This window comes from Rhinatrema bivittatum, chromosome 7 (assembly GCF_901001135.1).
Source record: "Rhinatrema bivittatum chromosome 7, aRhiBiv1.1, whole genome shotgun sequence".
NCBI lineage: Eukaryota > Metazoa > Chordata > Amphibia > Gymnophiona > Rhinatrematidae > Rhinatrema > Rhinatrema bivittatum.
Window position 1 is genome coordinate 280,726,391 of NC_042621.1, and position 19,923 is coordinate 280,746,313.

At 44.4% G+C, this 19,923-nt stretch overlaps 1 protein-coding gene across 1 annotated transcript in view; it reads left to right on the plus strand.

Moving 5' to 3' along the window:
• SORCS3 (sortilin related VPS10 domain containing receptor 3) overlaps nt 1-19,923 on the plus strand; it is a 1,039,444-nt gene that overhangs the window by 13,201 nt on the left and 1,006,320 nt on the right. The window lies entirely within an intron of this gene.

Here is a 19,923-nt window from a genome sequence, read left to right on the forward strand (position 1 = left end):
TCCGAATATAAGGAGTACCTCAATATTATTATGCTTGTAATGAGAATGGTTTACATTTCTGGTATCTCAGTCAAAGATATGAGCCCCCAAGCTAACAATACATGCGCTTTCATACAATCCATGTATTGCCAGGTGGTATCTAAACCTCGAGCTACGCTTCCCCCAACATTTCACACATGGATGCACAGACTGAGGGGCCTCTTTCCCCGGCTTTTGTTTTTCATAAACGAGGCAGAATTTATGAAATAACATGAGTCCTTAATTGTGCCTCAGCAAGAAATGTTTAGACACAAGATTCTGGTTTGTAAGCTGTACTGGCTTTGCAGTTTTCTTTTACATAAACAGACAGGCATATTTTTAATTCACCATTACACATTTAGAAGCACTCAAATTCTTTGGAGCAATAAACATTGGCTAGAAATATGAGGTTCATTTTGAATCAAGGTTCCTAAAGGCATAAGAACATGAGAAGTGCCATATTGGGTCAGACCAGGGCCGGCACTTCCCAATAGGCGAACTAGGCAGTCACCTAGGGTGCCAGACATTAGGGGGGCCGCAAGGGGAGCCCATCCCACTCACGGGCGAGAGGAATAGAGACTCGGCTAGCTGCAAGTGGAGCCTTACCCGCTCACGGCCCAGAGAAGAAGAGTCTTGGTGGGCCGTGAACAACCGCTATCCTGCTTGCGGCCAAGAGAAGCAAAGTCTCGGCAGGCCACGAGTTGCGCCTCTACTTGTCTGTGTATGTGAGTGAGAGGGATTGTGTATATAGAGAGAGTAATAGTGTTATTGAGAGGGAGGGACCCTGTGTAAGGGTGTATATGTGAGTGAGACAAGGAACCTAAGTGTGTGTAAGAGAGGGGCCTGTGAGTGAATGAGGTCAGGACTGGAGCCAAAGCTTGGACTGGAGGGGATGCAAGGCAGAAGGTTTGCCTAGGTTGCCTAATACCCTTGCACCGGCCCTGGGTTAGATCAAGGGTCCATCAAGCCCAATATTGTTTCCAACAGTAGCCAATCCAGGTCACATGAACCTGGCAGGATCTGAAATATTAGATAGAATCCATGCTGAGGCTTTTCCCAAGTCTAGCCAGTTATAACAGTTTTACGCTAATAGCCTAACAGCCTTTACCACATCCTCCAGCAATGAATTTCATAGTTTAATTGTGCATTCACTGAAAACATATTTTCTCTGATTTGGTTTAACTGTTCTACATAGTAACTTCATGGAGCATCCCCATGTCTTTATTTTTTGAAGGGGATAATATACATGTAACCTTACCCTACTGTGCAGTCCTAGCACGGGTGAGGCCATAAGCTTATTTTTATTCTTTGGGGCAGGAACCCAGCTAGCTTTACTACTTTTCTTCCTTCCCAGGTTGTAGGTTCAATAGACTTGGGGATGAAAGGAGTCCTCCCAGTTCCCAGTGCAGGCTGGGTAATTCTCTCTCCCTGACTTCCTTTGGTGATGCAATAATCTCTCTCCCAGGATCTGACGAATCACCCGATGGTTGTCCTTTTGAATGTTAGGCTTTGCCTTTACTTACTGTTAGATGGTTCAAACCATCTTTGTTCTTATGCAGTCCTTTGTGATTTTATTCAAATCCCTGATGGGAGGGATCCCCTGGAGTAGGACTTTCTGGGCTCCAGTCAGGCAGGAAGGGCAGTCAAAACTTCCCCCTGGATGGTGAACTTAATCTTTTTGAAAACCAAAGATAATACCAGGGTTCTCCTTACAGCAGGTCACTGACACCCTGACCTTACTGAGTTTAAAAGGGGGTAGGTCTTCCCTAATGTGGACAGCCCCAGAACCAGTATTCCCCAATCCCTGAGCCCAGGCGGTGTATAGGCTTCACTAAGGCCCCTAATACTTAAAAGGTTAAAGTCCAAAAAATGCACTCAGAGAGAATCTCCCATCAGACCAGTTGTGTACTGACTGGGCAGAAACCCTCCCGACCCTGGCCAGGACCACCAGAAATTGCTTGGCTAAACTGGCTGGGCCTGAAAAATAACAAAAACTAAACTTCTCTCTACCTTTGTACTTCGTACTAACCAAAGGACTGTCTCCCAAGCTGAAGCAAAGGTGCGGTTATATACTGCTACAAGTGAGACGGCCATTCCAGACTCCACAGAAGGAGGGTCTACATTTGAATGGATCCTCCCATTATCCATCCTACTCTAGGCTAGTGAACTGATACTAAGCAGCCAGGATTTGCTGGTAACCCAAGAAGATCCCCGGGTTACATAGACAATTGCATTTAATGTAACTATTTTCATCATGCAGTTATTTGAGTTGGTCATTTATGGGTTCCCAGTGTTTGAGAAGCATCTTCTATACCGTGTGCTTTATCCTACGGCACTCTGTGCTTCTAAAATTTATTAAAGAAAGTAGTGGAGTGTAGAAAAAGTAAGTAGTCTGTACAGCTTTTTAGCAAAAAATCTTTAACTTTATTGTTCCACAGAAATTCCACAATCTTAGGTAAAAATAATCAACTTAGAAAGAATTGATGTCCCCCAACATGGTTGCCATGTTTCACCCCACAGGCTGCATTGGGAGGGACAGAAGACCATGATTGAAAAGGCTAAAAAAAAAAAAGAAAAGATAAATAAATAAAAGAGTACAAATAACAACAAGTAAGGACTTAATTACAGCAGAGCAAAAAGTAGTGACATACCTTTTTGACAGCACATTCTATCATCATGGGAGTTCATTCAGAGATAGCTAGTGCTAGAACATTTAAATCGCTAAGAATTGGCACCAAAAAGACGTAACCAAACAACGATGACTCACGAAAGATGAGCTTAGCCAATCAGAACTAATCATGACGTCACAACATAAAAACATCAACCATAGTAAAATCTTATATATAGAGCCTATTATTTCAGCCACAGAAATGACTCAAAACCATCACATATAATAGATGTAATATAAACAGATTAGAAACCGAAGCAAACGTAATGTGAACAGAAGGTTGAAGAGGGTTAAAGACAAGAGCCTCCGTCCCATTTACTATAAACAAAACAAATCAGGACACTGTTATCGTAGATTAATCTAAAGCATACAGCCCATCACCAGATAGATCATCGAAGATGAGTCTTCGGTTTCTAGTCTGTTTACATTATATCTGCTATATGTGATGGTTTTGAGTCATTCCTGCAGCTGAAATAATAATAGGCTATATATATATATATATATAATTGTACTATGGTTGATGTTTTTATGTTGTAATGTCATGAATAGTTCTGATTGGCTAAGCTCGTCTTTCGTGAGTCGTCATTGATTGGTTAGGTCTTTTAGGCTCCAATTCTTAGCGTTTTAAATGTTCTAGCACTAGCTATCTCTGAATGAACTCCCATGATGATAGAATGCGCTGTCAAAAAGGTATGTCACTACTTTTTGCTCTGCTGTATGTACCCGATTGTTCTTATTAAGTCCTTACTTGCTGTTAATTGTATTCTTTTTTTAGCCTTTTAAATCATGGTCTTCGATCTCTCCCGATGCAGCATGTGGGGCAAAACATGGCGACCGTGTCAGGGGACATCAATTCTTTCTAAGCTGATTATTTTTATCTAAGATTGTGGAGTTTCTGTGGAACAATAAAGTTAAAGACTTTTTGCTAAAAAGCTGTAAGGACTACTTAATTTTTCTATACTCCGCTACTTTCTTTGATATATCATTGTGTGTGGACCTAATCTCTGCTGCCTTTGTGGCTTCTAATATTAGTTGCCATTTTAAAGCATGTGCTCTTGACTGTGGCAAGAAGTCCTAAAAATCTGTACTAAAGTCAGGCACTTCAAAGAAGTCTAAAGAAAGTAAAATAAATGTAATAAAAGGAGGCAGTGTCCTTTTGTGGGTCAGTAACTGGTTAAAAGATATGAAACAGAGTAGGTCTGAATAGTTTTCCCAATGGAGAACGGTAAAAGTGGATTGCTTCAGGGATATGGAGTGGGATGGGCACTGTTTATGATAGAGGTTTATAAAATCATGAGTGGGTTGGAACAGATAAAAAATGGAGAAATTACTTACCTGATAATTTCGTTTTCCTTAGTGTAGATAGTTGAACTCAGGACCAATGGGTATAGTGTACTCCTGATAGCAGATGGGAGACGGAGTCAGATTTCAAAGCTGACGTCAGCCTACATATACCCATGCAGGAAGCTCTGCTCTTCATTATTCTCCTCGAAAAGCAATTGTGGATATATGTGTGCTCTGATAACTTGATTAATTTGGTTAACTTGATTAACTTGATTACCTAGGACTGGTTCAACTGATTTCCAATTGGAGACCACCAGTGCACTCAACTGGATAACGCCGACACCCAGCAAATATGGGTGTCTTGAATTAGGGAAATACCTGGCTTACCTGTGCTTGTCTTGTTCTCAGGGCTTCTCACCCGAGGTTCCTGGATTCCGGGGCAGCCATGGGAGGGTTGCTGAGTCCATCTGTCTACACTAAGGAAAATGAAATTATCAGGTAAGTAATTTCTCCATTTCCTAGCGTATAGCCAGGTGGACTCAAGACCAATGGGATGTACAAAAGCTACTCCCGAACCGAGCGGGAGGCTGCCGCCCGTGGCCCACTTAGTACTGCTCTTGCAAAGGTTGTGTCCTCCCGGGCCTGGACATCCAGGTGGTAGAACCTGGAGAAGATATGTTTGGAGGACCACATCGCCACCCGACAGATCTCGGCAGGCGACAGCATCTTGGTTTCCACCCAGGACACTGCCTGGGCCCTTGTAGAATGGCCTTGAGCTGTAGAGGTGGGGGCTTCCCTGCCTCTACGTAGGCTGCCTTGATTACTTCTTTGATCCAGCGGGCTATGGTTGCCCGAGAGGCTGCTTCCCCCTGTTTCTTCCTACTGTGAAGGACAAACAGGTGGTCTGTCTTTTGTACAGATTACGATCTTTCCAGGTATCGGACTAGGAGTCTGCTGACGTTAAGATGGCGAAGAAGGCATGAGTCTTCCAAGTCCTTATGTTCGTCTGAAGATGGCAGCGAGATGGTTTGGTTTAGATGAAAATGAACCACCTTCAGAAGAAAAGAGGGGACAGTGCGAAGCTGTATGGATCCCAGTGTGAACCTGAGGAACGGTTCCCGACAGGACAGTGCTTGAAGCTCGGAGATGCAATGGGCTGAACATATTGCCACTAGGAATGCAGTCTTCAAGGTCAGGAGCTGTAGTGTCAGACCGCGTGTAGGTCTGAAGGAAGCTCCCGCTGGGAAGTCTAGTACTAGATTGAGATTCCATAGGGGCACCGGCCACTTTAATGGTGGTTGGATTTGTTTGACCCCTCTCAGGAAGCGGGCAACATCTGGATGGGTTGATAGACTGATGCCCTCCACTTTGGCTCTGAAGCAGGCCAGTGAGGCCACCTGAACCTTGAGGGAGTTGAGAGTCAACCCCTTCTTCAAGCCGTCCTGCAGAAATTCCAGGATCATGGGGATTTTGACTGTCCATGGAAAGATTTTGCGGTCTTCACACCAGGCTTCGAATACTCTCCATATTCGTAAGTAAGCTAGGGATGTGGAGAACTTGTGTGCTTGGAGCAAGGTGTTAATCACTGCCTTAGATTATCCGCTCTTCTTCAGGTGAGTCCTCTCAAGGGCCAGACTGTAAGCGAGAATCGGGTTGGGTTTTCGTGGAGGATCGGTCCTTGCCGGAGAAGATCCCTGTGTGGAGGAAGGCACAGAGGGTTACCCACAAGAAGTCTTCACATGTCTGCATACCATGGCCTTCTTGGCCAGTCCGGGGCCACTAGAAGTACTAGTCCCCTGTGGTGTTCCATCTTGCAGATGATCCTGCCCAGTAGTGGCCATGGGGGAAAGGCATACAGCAGGTCTTCCTGTGGCCAAGTCTGGATGAGGGCGTCGATTCCTCCGGAGTGCAGTTCTTGTCTGTGGCTGAAGAACTTGGGGACTTGGGCGTTGGACCGGGTTGCCAGGAGGTCCATGGCTGGGGTTTCCCAGCGGTTTTCTAGACTGGAAGGCTGTGATAGACAGCATCCATTCCCCTGGATCTAGCTTTTCTCTGCTGAGGTAGTCCGCAGAGATGTTGTCTTTTCCTGCAATGTGGGCGGCTGAGATTCCTTGCAGGTTTGCTTCCGCCCATGCCATGAGGGGGTCTATTTCCAGGGACACCTGTTGGCGTCTGGTTCCTCCATGGCGGTTGATGTAGGCAACTGATGTGGCGTTGTCCAAAATGACTCTGTCAGATTCGCCCCGGAGTCTGTGACTGAATCATAGGCAGGCTAGTCTGATTGCTCGGGCTTCCAGTCGGTTTATGTTCCATCCCGACTCTTCCTTGTCCCATTGCCCCTGGGCCGTCAGTTCCTGGCAGTGGGCTCCCCACCCTCACAGACTTGCATCCGTGGTGAGCAAGATCCAGTTCGGTGGGGATAGTTTTACTCCCTTGCTCAGATGGTCTTCCTGTAACCACCATTGGAGCTGGATCCGAACCTCTGCTGGTAGCTGGAGGTGAATGGAGTAGTTCTGGGACTTTGGATTCCATCGTGACAGTAGGGAATGTTGTAGTGGGCGCATGTGGGCCCTTGCCCATGGAACGACTTCCAGGGTTGATGTCATGAGACCGAGGACTTGGAGGTGGTCCCATACCTTGGGGCGAGCATAGTTCTACAGTTTTCGCAGTTGACCCATCAGTTTCCTTCTCCTTGGAGGGAGGAGGACAACCTTGTCTTGCTTGGTGTCGAAGTGGACACCCAGGTACTCTAGCAACTGGGAGGGTTGTAGGCAGCTCTTGGCTGTGTTGATGACTCATCCGAGATTCTGCAGTAGATTCTTGACTCTGGTGGTTGCCTGGTGACTCTCCTCTGGAGATTTTGCCCTGATCAGCCAATCATCCAGGTAAGGATGTACGAGGATTCCTTCTTTCCTCAGTGTTGCCGCCACTACCACCATGATTTTGGTGAAGGTCTGAGGGTAGCGCCTGGAACTGGTAATGATGGTCCAGTATCGTGAAGTGTAAGAAGCACTGATGGTCGTGATGGACTGGGATGTGGAGATAGGCTTCGCATAGATCCAGTGAAATCAGGAATTCTCCCGGCTGTACTGCCCTTATGATTGAGCGTAGGGTTTCCATGCGGAAGTGTGGTACTTTCAGGTAACGATTGATGGTCTTGAGGTCCAGGATAGGTCGGAACGTTCCCTTTTTCCTGGGAACGATAAAATAGATGGGATAGTGACCAGTATTTTGTTGGTGCGTGGGCACCGGGCTTATCGCCTTTAGGCTGAGTAGTTTTGTCAGTGTGGTTTCCACTGCCGTCCTCTTGGAGAGGGCGTGGCACGGTGATCTCACAAATTTATCTGGAGGGATGCTGTAGAAGTCCAGATAGTATCCCTCTCGAATGATGGTTAGGACCCATCCTGTGGATGGATCTGCTGATTCTCATTGTGGGGTATGGCTGGAGCCTATACCTGAGCCTGCTCCTCTCTTGTTGTGCCTGTTCCGAAAGGACTGGGACCTGCCTGGGGGTGAGGTGCTTGGTAGTATGTGTTCTTGTAAGGTCTAAAGCACTGGGCTCATCTGCCCTTGGTTCTGCGGCGAGAGGAGCGCTGGTTTCTTTTGTTTCTGTCCTCCAGTAGACGAGGTACTGGAGATTCACCCCATTTGTTGGCTAACTTCTCCAATTCTGTTCCAAACAAAAGGGATCCTTTAAAAGGCAATCTCGTGAGGTTCGCTTTGGAGGTTGTGTCGGCCGACCAATTTCGAAGCCATAGTTGTCTTCTGGCTGCCACTAGGGAGGAGATGCCCCTGGCTGAGGTGCGCACTAGATACGAGGTCACATCCGTGAGGAAGGATATTGCCGGTTCTAATGTTTTAGCAGTCATGTTTGCGTCTCTGGAGAGAAGTAAGCAGGCACTTGTTACAACAGCGCAGCAGGACGCGATTTGCAGGGTCATTGCTGCTACATCAAAGGACAGTTTAAGGATGGATTCCTGATGTCTGTCCTGGGCATACTTGAGTGCCACTCCTCCTTCAACCGGGATGGTTGTGCACTTAGAGATGACACAGACCATGGCGTCCACTTTTGGAAACTGTAGGAGTTCCTTGGCCGTGGGTTCTAGGGGGTATAGGGCTTCTAGGGCCTGTCCTCCTTTGAAGCTGGCCTCTGGGGCATTCCATTCCAGGTCAATCAATTGTTGTACGGCCTGCAACATTGGAAAATAGCATGAGGCCTGTCGGAGGGTCACCAGGACGGGGTTTGTCTTTGGCTCCACTGTGGTATCCATGCCTGGAATGGCCAGCGTCTTCAGGGTCAGAGACATGAGAGCTGGTAACCAGTCTTTGGAGAAGAATCGCAGCATGGTTCAGTATGGTTCCATCCCTGGAGGGATTTCCCCTTCCTCCAGGGAATCAGTCTCATCTCCTGAGGTGTCTGTATCGCCTGAAGGGAGGCTCTTGCCTAGGTGGAGCACGTCTCAAGAGGTCTGAGAGGTGCTTGGAGGTAGGGGTGTGCATTCGTTTGCAACGTATTGGCAATCCGCAACATATATGCCATATTCATTGTATTCGTGGGGGTCACGAAACGTATGGCGAACCCCCACGAATACAACGTATCACTAACAAATAAACCCCCACCCTCCTGACCCCCCAAGACTTGCCAAAAGTCCCTGGTGGTCCAGCGGGGCTCCTGGAGTGATCTCCTGCACTTTGGCCGTCAGCTGCCGGTATTCAAAATAGCGCCGATAGCCTTTGCCTTTACTATGTCACAGGGGCTACCGGTGCCATTGGTCTGCCCCTGTCACATGGTAGGAGCAATGGACGGCCAGTGCCATCTTGAGCTCCTACCATGTGACAGGGGCCGACCAATGGCACCGGTAGCCCCTGTGACATAGTAAGGGCAAAGGCTATCGGCGCCATTTTGAATACCAGCAGCCGACGGCCCAAATGCAGGAGATGGCTCCCGGACCCCCACTGGACCACCAGGGACTTTTGGCAAGTCTTGGGGGGGGGGGACGGGGGGACTCCTGACTCCAAGGAAAATGTAAATGTATCTCCTTAGTACATAGGGCCCACAATCAAGAAGCACTTAAGTTAAGACCTGGATTATGCACTAGTGCAAAGATCTGTATTTATCTACATCACGAGTACCTTATAGGATTCTTAGGGGGAAAGGGTAAGGGTTGTATTTTTGAGAGAGCAATCGGCCCAGTCCTAATAGGCAAAGACAATGCTTTACCCGCAGAAATGGTCTTTTACTAACTATGCAGGTAAACTTGCTTGTGCATGTCCTGAACGTGCAAACTTTTACCCACAGTGAACAGAGGTGTTCCCTGAGGTGGTGGGGTAGGGGAGGGGTTTTGCATTTTCAAGCATATTTGTGTAAATTCTTCCCCTCCCAAAAAAAACAAAAACCCTTCTACATACAAATTAGCAGCTGTAAACGTGTGAGGGTAATTTTGCTGGGACAATTTTCATAGGGAAAGTGTGTGTGACTTTGAAAATTGGTGCGACGTATGCATGTATTTGATTGAAAATTTATGTGAGCTGTTACGAAACTACCCCCTATGGAGTCAATTTTCAAAGGGGTTTCGGGATAAAAATAGCATATGTGCATGTAAGTAGCATCATGTACTCATGTACATACTATTTTATAAATGTCAGCAGTATGCATGTATTTTCCACTTCATATGTACTTTTACCAGTGTAGAACAGGGGTAGGCTAGGGATATGCCAGGGTGGGGTTCAGAAATACGATTTACTCATTGATATTGCCAAACTTATTCACACCCTTTTATACCTGAGAATGGAAGTCCGCAAGTTAAATCAGACTTGTCTGTGGAGGGACGTTTTTGGGAGGGAGGTCTGGGTGAACTGGAGATGGCCTGGGTGAACGGGTGGAAGTGTCTGCAAACTGGTGATTTCAAATAAGTGTGCAAGCATTTTCTAAATGGTATATCTGCATGCTTTATATAATTACCTGCCTCCATGCATAAATCAGGGTTATTATGCATATGTTATTTTTTTTTTAAACAGCTAAAATAAACTCGTGTACATTTAGAAAACACATAGAGAAACTTTGTGCTTTCTTGAATTGGAAATATTTGTGTGTACTGAAACAAACATATTCTTTTGAAGCAAAACTACATAGTATTTTATAAACTGTGCAGCTCTTGCCTCACAGTTTATAAAATAGTACTAGGATAAACCTCTGCGCATCCACTTATGCACATCAATCCTGTACCATAGATAGGATAGAGTCTAACTTTCAAACCTGTGGATGGGAAGAACTTTGGTTTTTTTTATTTTGGTTCAAAACATAAAGGTATTCAACATAATGAACTACCTTCCAGTTTGTGCAAATTAGCCAATTAGTCTAAGTATGAAAAATTAACTCTGAAAATTCTACAAGACACTGAAATCTGTAGTTTACCAGCTCTTGTGTCCTCAACGTGGTAGATCCTAATGATGGATAAGATATAGAATTTTTAAAATTACACTTGACTGTCAAATAAGCCTTGTTCTACTGTTTGCAATATATTCTTCAGCAAAGAATTAACATTGGTAATAGTTTTTCATGAACTTGCAAGAGTTACAGACTTGGTTAGAATTGTAGGTTGCAGCTTGTGGTTAGTCACCTAGCATCCTACCATTGCATTAAAATCATAAGACTTAGCCTAGGAAGTCTGACATGGGCATACCATAGATTTTTCTTCACTTGAAACACATGCAAAGCAGATCAGAAGGCTATAACGAACTCTACTTGATAGATAAGAGACATTTTCCTTGCCACCCTGAATTCAATGTGGACAAGATTCACTGCCCTTCTGCAGTTTCCTTGAGTAATAGGTCGCGGTGAAAAACCTTGTTGTAGGTGCGCACCTGTCAGCAGATTTTGTGAATCAAACAGTTCCCAGCAGGCTTGGTAGAGGGTACTTCAAGAACTCCCACGGACATTGCTTGTCCCTTGACAAGAACAAAAACTATTGTAGTTGAGGCCACAGGGATTTCCTTCATTAGGGCAGCAAAGAGAAATGAAAATGCAGCCTGATGGAGTTAATGGCTAAAGTGCAAGCAGTGCAATATTACTACAGTTGCCTGGTAACTCAGAGAAGGCACACCACAGAAATAGAACTGCCTGTGCTAAGTAGGCTAGGTGCATGAAAGAGAATGGACAACTAGTTTTCACCAAAACATATTTCTTAGGGGCTAATTGCCTTTCTATGTGCTTGCAAGTTTCCTTGTATTAAAGCAAAAAAAACGGCGACAAAGCTGATGGTGGAAGGTCAAGGAGCTACTCTGAACTTTATCCAAGAGATGCAGTTGTGACAGGTTTCCTTTCTCAACCAAATGTCCTGATTTTCAGGTCTTTATTTCCATTTATTTATTCATGTATCACTTGGCTTTATTATCTCCCTTTTGAATATGGAATTCCCTCAAAGCATTTTTCAGCATATTAGAGTATTTATTTATTTATTTAACATAACTTATTACCCGCTTCCCTGCCATAAAATCGCCCGAGGCAGCATACAAAAACAACATTCACAGTAGCCATTAAGAGAAAATCTTACAGCCATAAGCATACATAACGAATATTAGCCTACAAAACAGATCATTTGTCTTTCCATTCCTCTCGTTTTGTTCATTACTTTTCAAGCTACTTTTTTGATTTCTGGGATTTTGAACATTAAACACTGCATCTCTTGCTTGTGTTCTTCCTGAGCGCCAGGGGATCTAATTGCAGAGTCATGGAAAATAAATACTTGAGCAATTGTCATAGCTGTGTACATTCCCCCAACTATTATTAAAGGGAAATAAGGTTCAACACAGCCAGATACTTGATCCTATGATTTGGTGTTGTATCCTCTGATCTTAAGGCTTTGTTTGTCAAAGTCACCTGCTGGCTGACTTTCACATTTTTCTATGCCATCTGTGCAATCTTTTTTTGTTAAATGTAGATTCATTTATTGGGCCAACATAATAATATTTCAAGGATGTGATATTATATGAGTTTTTGAGACCACATAAGAAAATAAGAAATTGCCATACTGGGTCAGACTAAGGATCCATCAAGCCCAGCATCCTGTTTCCAACAGTGGCCAATCCAGGTTACAAGTACTTGGCAAGTACCCAGACTAAGAGGATCCCATGCTACTGATGCCAGTAAGTAGTGTCTATTAACTAAGCCAATTTGACTAATAGCAGTTTATGGACTTCTCCTCCAGGAACTTGTCCAAACCTTTTCTAAACCCAGCTCCACTAACTGCCATAACTATAACCTCCAGCAATAAATTCCAGAGCTTAATTGTGCATTGAGTGAAAAATAATTTTCTCCAATTTGTTTTAAATGTGCTACTTTCTAACGTCAAGGAGTACCCCTTAGTCCTTGTACTATCTGAAAGAGTAAATAACCAATTCACATTTACCCATTCTAGTCCTCTTATGATTTAATAGAATTCTATCATATCCCCCCCTCAGCCATCTCTTCTCCAAGCTGAACAGCCCTAACCTCCTTTGCCTTTTCTCATTGGGGAGCCATTCCATCCCCTTTATCATTTTGGGTTGCCCTTTTCTGAACCTTTTCTAATGCAACTATATCTCTTTTGAGATGCAGCAACCAGAATTGCACACAGTACTCAAAGTGCAGTCTCACCATGGCGTGATTCCTTTCCTAATAATTCTTAATATTCTATTTGCTTTTTTTGATTGCCGCAGTACGGTAAGCTGCTGATTTCAATGTATTGTCCAATAGGAATGTGCATTCGTTTGCAATGAAATAGGAAATAGAGACGATATTTCCTATTTCGTCGCGGTTCAGGGGCAAAGAAATAAGAAAACCCACAAAATTTCGTTTTCTTATTGTTTTTGGGGAGGAGAGAAAGGAGGAGGAGTAGCCTAGTGGTTAGAGCAGTGGGCTACGAACCAGGAGACCAGGATTCAAGTCCTGCTGTCGCTCCTTGTGACCTTGGGCAAGTCACTTTACCCTCCAATGCCTCAAGTACAAAAACTTAGATTGTAAGCCCTCTGGGGATAGGGAAATACCTACAGTACCTGAATGTAAACTGATGTGATATCTCAGATCAAACATCAGTAAATAAAAAATAATAAAGGGCACATTAAAAAAACCCCCAAAAACCCAAATCCACCCCAACCCTTCAAATTTAATAAATTGTAACTGACAAACCCCCCCCCCAAGACTTACCAAAAGTCCCTGGTGTTCCAGCAGGGTCCTGGGAGCAATCACCCCCTCTCAGGCCATCAGCTGCCACTAATCAAAATGGCCCTCTGCCCTTACCATGCGACAGGGGCTATCAGTGCCATTGATCAGCCCCTGTCACATGGTAGGAGCAATGGACAGCCGGCGCCATCTTAGAAAATAGCACAGGCCATCCATTGCTCCTACCATGTGACGTGGCTGACCAATAGCCCCTGTCATATGGTAGGAGCAATGGATGGCCCACACCATTTTTTAAGATAAGTCTTAGGGGGTGGTCGGGCAAGTCTTGGGGTGGGGTCGGGAGGGTGGGGGGTTTGCAATTAATTAAATCTGAAGGGTTGGGGCAGGTTTTGGGCATCGTTTTGTTGGTTTTTTTTGGCGGGGGGGGGGGGGGGAGCAGACGAAATAAAATTGGCCTGAACCGTGGGAAAACGAAATTTTCTGTGGTGGGCTGATAACATCACATCTCTATTGTTCAATATGATGCCCGAGTGGTAACTTCTAATATGGAACCTAACATCTTGTAACTACAGTGTGGGTTACTTTTCCCTATGTGCATCACTTTGCACTTGTCAACATTACATTTCATCTGCCATGTGGATGCCCACTCTACCAGTCTCACACAGTCCTGCAATTTATCACAATCTGCTTGCAATTTAAGAACTCTATATAATTTTGTGTCATCTGCAAATTTGATCACCTCACTGTTCCCCTTTCCAGATCATTTATAAATATATTAAAAAGCACCAGTCCAAGTACAAATCCCTGAGGCACCCCACTGAGAACTCTGACCATTTAATCCTACTCTCTGATTCCAATCTTTTATCCAGTTTGCAATCCACAAAAGGACATCGCCTCCTATCCCATGACTTTTTAGTTTTTTTAGGAGTCTCTCATGGGGGACTTTGTCAAACACTTCTGAAAATGCAAATATAGTGTATCTACTGGCTCACCTTTATCCACATGTTTATTAACCCCTTCAAAAAAAAATTAGCAAATTTGTGAGGTAAAATCCTTGCTAGCTATGTCCATTAAACCATGTTTTTCTATATGTGATCTGTGATTTTGTTCTTTAGAATAGTTTCTACAATTTTTCCTGGCATTGATTTCAGGCCCACCAGGATGTTATCTTTGTGGTTCTATCAGTGCACATGCATGCATACTTATCTGAAGGATTTAATGCACCATTTGGTCAGTTGTTCAAGCATTCAGGTCGCACTTTTTTCAAAACAGATCCCCTTTTAGTCTGCAGGCTTTAACATTTCTGTTTTCCACTGGAAAATCCATCAGCAAAAATAATAATGCATAGCTGTATTAGGCTACTGTTTACTTTGTGGATTTGTATGTCCTGCTTCACCTAGTGAGACACGATTTAAAATGTTTTCATATTGGCCCATTAAAGTTTTGCAGTGCTCTTCTTGGCACTGAACTGAATGCCTAACAGAAACGATAATGATCAACACACAATCTACCCAGGGGATACACGAAAATAATAACAGTTATATCTTACATCAAAGCATGATGTCATTCATTAACATCGGTTTGGTTGATGTTTATCTAACGATATATTAACTTGCCAGGTACTTGTGGCCTGGATTGGCCACTGTTGGACACAGGATGCTGGGCTTGATGGACCCTTGGTCTGACCCAGGTAGGCATGTTCTTATGTTCTTATAACATGTGACTTTGGATTTTATTGGAAATATCCTTTTTACCATTCTGTACCTGTGGAAACATTATTTTATTGTATAAGGACCTATGTAATTTAGTTTCAACAAGATGAAAAGGCAGTGGCATACCTAAAGTATTTGGCACCCGGGGTGGATACTTCCTTTGGCACCTCCCCCCAGCCCAGTGATTTCGGGTTCTCCTCTCCCTCACACAGGCTCCCTCTCTCTTGTACACACCCCTGCACACAGGTTCCCTCCATTTCTCTCTCTCATACATACACACCCCTTCACACAGCTCCCTCTCTCTCTCACACACAGACATACTCTCACACACACATAGACACAAACACACTCTCTCTCGCTTCCTACCCCGCTTTCCATCAGAAGCACAGCAGCAGTTTCCTCCTTCAGCCCCCACGACAGACGGGGACTCTTCATTTTTCTTGAGGCGGCCTGTGGGCTGGTGCGGCTCTCTACTTTCTGCATCTGCGATGGGGGATGGGACAGCGCTGTTGCTCTTCCCTCCTGCTTCGGGCTGCGTCTGCATGACCTTTCCTTCTTCCCACCCCCGTGGCACCACCACTTCCTCTTCAGGGCCACGGGAAGAAGAAAAGGCCATGCAGTTGCCGGCTCCAGACCCGTGGCACTCTAGGCGGCCACCCAGTACTCCCACCGCTCGTGGCCCGGAGGCCTTACTCTCCTTCTAGCGTGAGCAGGATGGGTTCCACTCGCGGCCGCCGTCCTCCTCGCTGTCACCCAGGGCGGAATCGCACCCCGCACCTCCCCCTCAGTATCCCACTGTGCAAAGGAATTTGTCTCACAACGATGTATGCACAAATGTTCTAAATATATTGCAGGGATTTTACCTCATTTCTTTCATTCCAGACTTCCCCACAATTTCCTCCCAGCTCAGAAACTGAGAACCACAATTACTGGCAATCCAGGCCAAACAACTATCACTGTTTTATTTCTGTTCAGCATATTTCCCTCATAATCTATGGTTTGATGCAATTCAATCATGGAAAGCATTTAAGGAGCCATTAAGTGGTTATTGGGGTCTTTGAGAGGGAACCTAGGATTGATCACATTTTTTTTTCCCGGCTAAGAGGGAAGTTCATCTTCTACAGAAACAAACTCCTGGATTCTCATTCCTTTCTGCGATTCTGGCAAATGGCGATTATTAAAAAAAGCGTCAAGCCCACGGGTTTTCATTAGTGGAAAGGATACCTGAGATTTATTCTGGGGGTTTCTGGCATTGCTCACTGCTTTGCACTTGGTGACTTAGCTGAAACTGACTTCCCGATGCCGCATGAGAGATCGCGCGACGGAGATTAAAAAACGTTAAGGTAGCGCATTGCGATCTGCATACCCACAGAGGTTGTTTTTTTCCCAGCAAAAATAAAAAGGTAGCTCATGCTTTATCTACGCCAGAGCTATGAGTTTTAAGAATGTTTGCTGAATACAGAATCTGTTTTGTGTGCCTTCCCGGTTTCATTAAACTCTTTGGCTTGTGAATGGATTCATTTCATGGTATTTACAATCCCATCTGCCTTTTTTTTTTGCTCTTGTGTGTGTGTCATCAGAATGGGGTACCAGAATGCGAATGCCTCGTGTATTCCGTGAGTGATGGTAGCGTGTTGTGGAAAGATGATATTTTCGGTGTTATATCATCTCCTTCGCTGGCTGTCTCTTTCCTTTCAGCCGTGCAGTATATCAGCGTTCCTGCTGGTTACACGTAATCCTGATGCCCTTTCCTATAATACTTCTCCCGCTCCCAGCCACTTCTGGAAGGAAATTAATTATTCTGTAGAATACAAAGGGCCTGCTTTCTCTGGAGCTCTTCCTTCTATTGCAGTCCTTCTGCTATTAAAAAGTAAAAAGGACTCAATAGAATGCCTTTTTTTTTTTTTTTTAATCAAGGACTTTTTCCGGTTTTCTTATCGGTGGAAAAAAAATAACTAAATTTAAAAGGATAAAATATACTTAATAGACATATACTGCAGTCAAAGAGTAATATTATATTTAAAGGTTAGGGTTGCCAGCTCTCTGACAAAGGGGCCTATGCAATTATGTGCGCTGAAAGCGGGCGCTGACTTTTAACGCCCACTTTTTTAATGCACACATGGCGCCCGCAAGCAGGGCCATGCAAGGGGATTAGGCGTCCTAGGCGAGCCTTCTCCCTTGCGTCCCCCCCAGATATCAGCCCCGACTCCTACCTCATTCTCGATCACGCCCGCTGACTGCGGTTTTCTGGGTCGCGAGCAGGTTGGGCACTGCTCACGGGCCACCAAATCTCCACTCCTCTTTGGCACCCCTTGCGGCCCCCTATGGCTCGCACCCAGTGACATCTCTAGACAGAAGAATTTGGGGGGGGGGGGAGCCAAAATGACATTTGTTCATCACACCCACCTCTATAGCATGGATCCTGCTTTAAAATTGGTTATAAAAAAGTCCAAAGAGTCTTCTGCGTAATTTTAAAAAGCTGGCCAGTTTCACACTATAAAATTATTTGATAGTCTCATTCAACTAATTCTATATGGCTATGAGAGTGAAGTCTGGAATATCCTATTTGCCAGGGCCATCACAAATGCCCGGAAATCTGCCCACATTACTCCTATCCTTAAAGACCTACATTGGCTCCCCATTCCATCACGTATCCTCTATAAATCTCTCTCCATCTTTCATAAATCCATCTATTGTCACTATTCCAACTGGCTCGACGAACCCCTCTGCCTCACACTCTCCAACCGACCCACCAGAGCAAACAATAAAGGCACCCTCCAGGCACCCTCTCTAAAAAAGGCACACCTCTCCTCCACAAGAGATCGTGCCATCTCCATTGCTGGTCCCTCACGATGGAATTCACTTCCCACCTTTCTTCGAATTGAGCCCTGTACCGCCAAATTCAAAAAGAAATTAAAGACATGGCTCTTTAAGCAAGCATACCCTGATTAGACCCCCACCTTCCATCACCCCTTGCTATCCCCCAGATTAACTGAGCCTGTATAAAGTTTTTACCTTTTAAACCTGTATCAATTTGTTACATATTTTAATATTTATTCCATATTCCTTGTTGCTCTATCTCCGGCCCCCTCGGCCTCTTTCTGTTCATTCTCCCATCCCCTTTACCTGTTTTTTGTACTTTCCACCTTTTTTACTTCTGATGTAAACTGGTATGATGTTCCCCACTAATGTCGGTATATAAAATCTTTAAATAAAATAAATAAATATATAGCAAGGGACAGAATGTCAATATAAATCCTGCACCTCCAGTTCTGTAACTCTGTGCATCCACTGAAATTCCCCCAAACAATGGAGCTTGGATGTTTCCCTTACAGCTCATCATACTAATAGATATTTTCTAATTCTGGTGTCACCTCACAGTAACAGCAGCACAAACAGCTTCCACTGCCAGGCACATTGTGAACTAACACAAAACCTCGCAAAAAAGACACTCAAAATCTATACTGCAATCCCATCATAACATAACAGTAATAACACCAAGGACTCAAACAACAATAACCTTACCTGTGAAAAAGCAAGGGTAAATATTACACTGGGTCCTAGAATACCAATACACCACCTACTGAAGAAACAAAACAAACCCGATTACTATATATCCCTATACAGACACTACATGCTAGCAGAATCTCTCATCATGGTCACACACACAGAGCAGAGCAGACCCTCACCAAATACAGAATACAAAATAAAGGAGCACAAATTAGAAAAAACTGAAATGGAAACCCCAAGAAGCCAGACTCTGTGATTTAACAATGGAAAAACAGAACCACCATTCCTCATAAAACAATAAAATCAAGAAACATAAAGCATCAGTTATAATAGTAAAACCATACTAATAAAAGAACATTTTAAAACTACTGATAAATAGAATTTCTATTAATTAAAATCACATATAATTTTTACAATTTCCCAAACACCAAAAAATATTTCAAAACAGCACATATATCAAATAACACCCAATAATTAAAACTAATAAGGATTTTAAAAAGCCCCTGCTGTCCATACGAGGGAGCTCTTGATTTCCATTCACCCTGATATTGTCGAGGATTAGGTTATCCTCTCTCTCTCACATACTCATATGTCCATTCTCTCTCACACATACACTATCACATACATACACATTCATGCTCTTATACCCACCATAACCTCTCACTCTCACAGACACTGACACACTCTCAGGCTGTAAGACACTCTCTCCCCCTCCACACACACACAACCCCCACACACTCTTACTCCCCTGGATTTTCTCATACACACTCATGCTCTCACACTCACTGGCTCCCTCACATACACACAAACACACACACAGACTCCCAGGCAAGCACCAATTCATTCTCACACACACATACACCACACACAGGCAGGCACCTATTCTCACACATACAAACCCCAGGAAGACACCCATTCATTCTCATACACAGACACACCCTCAGGCAGGCACCCATGCATTCACACACATACACCCCCAGGCAGAGTCCCATTCATACACATTCACACACTAAAGGCAGACCCCCCTCAGCAACCTCGGAGTCTCTCCTATTCCTCTGCTGCCACTGTCACTGCTGCCGCATGGCTATTGGAGAGGCACTGACTGCTGCTACTGGCAGTGAAGCCCATTCTGCTGCCTCCTCTGTGCAGGCCCCGTGGGTTTCCACTTCCTCCATGTTGATCTCGTACATTGTGAGATCCGCATAGAGAAAGTGCTACTCTTGCACATTCCCTGCCAATCAGTAAAAAGTAATTTATTTTTTTTTACATTTGCTGTCTGATCTTAGTTTTCTAATCGGTTGGTCACAGGCTTTTTTGTTCCACCTTCCCTTTCTTATTTTTTTGCCAATTCCTTTTATAATGTCTTTTTTTTCTATTTCTTTTCTCTCCATCTGTCTTCTTCCCTCACACACACACAGTCAGGTTCTCATTCTCACATGCTTTCTCTCCCTCTCACACACACACATACACAGGCTCTCACTCTCACATTCTCTCTCTCATACAATCATTCATACACACAGTCTCTCACTGGCACATGCTGTCTGACTCTCACACACAGGCTCTCTCTCACT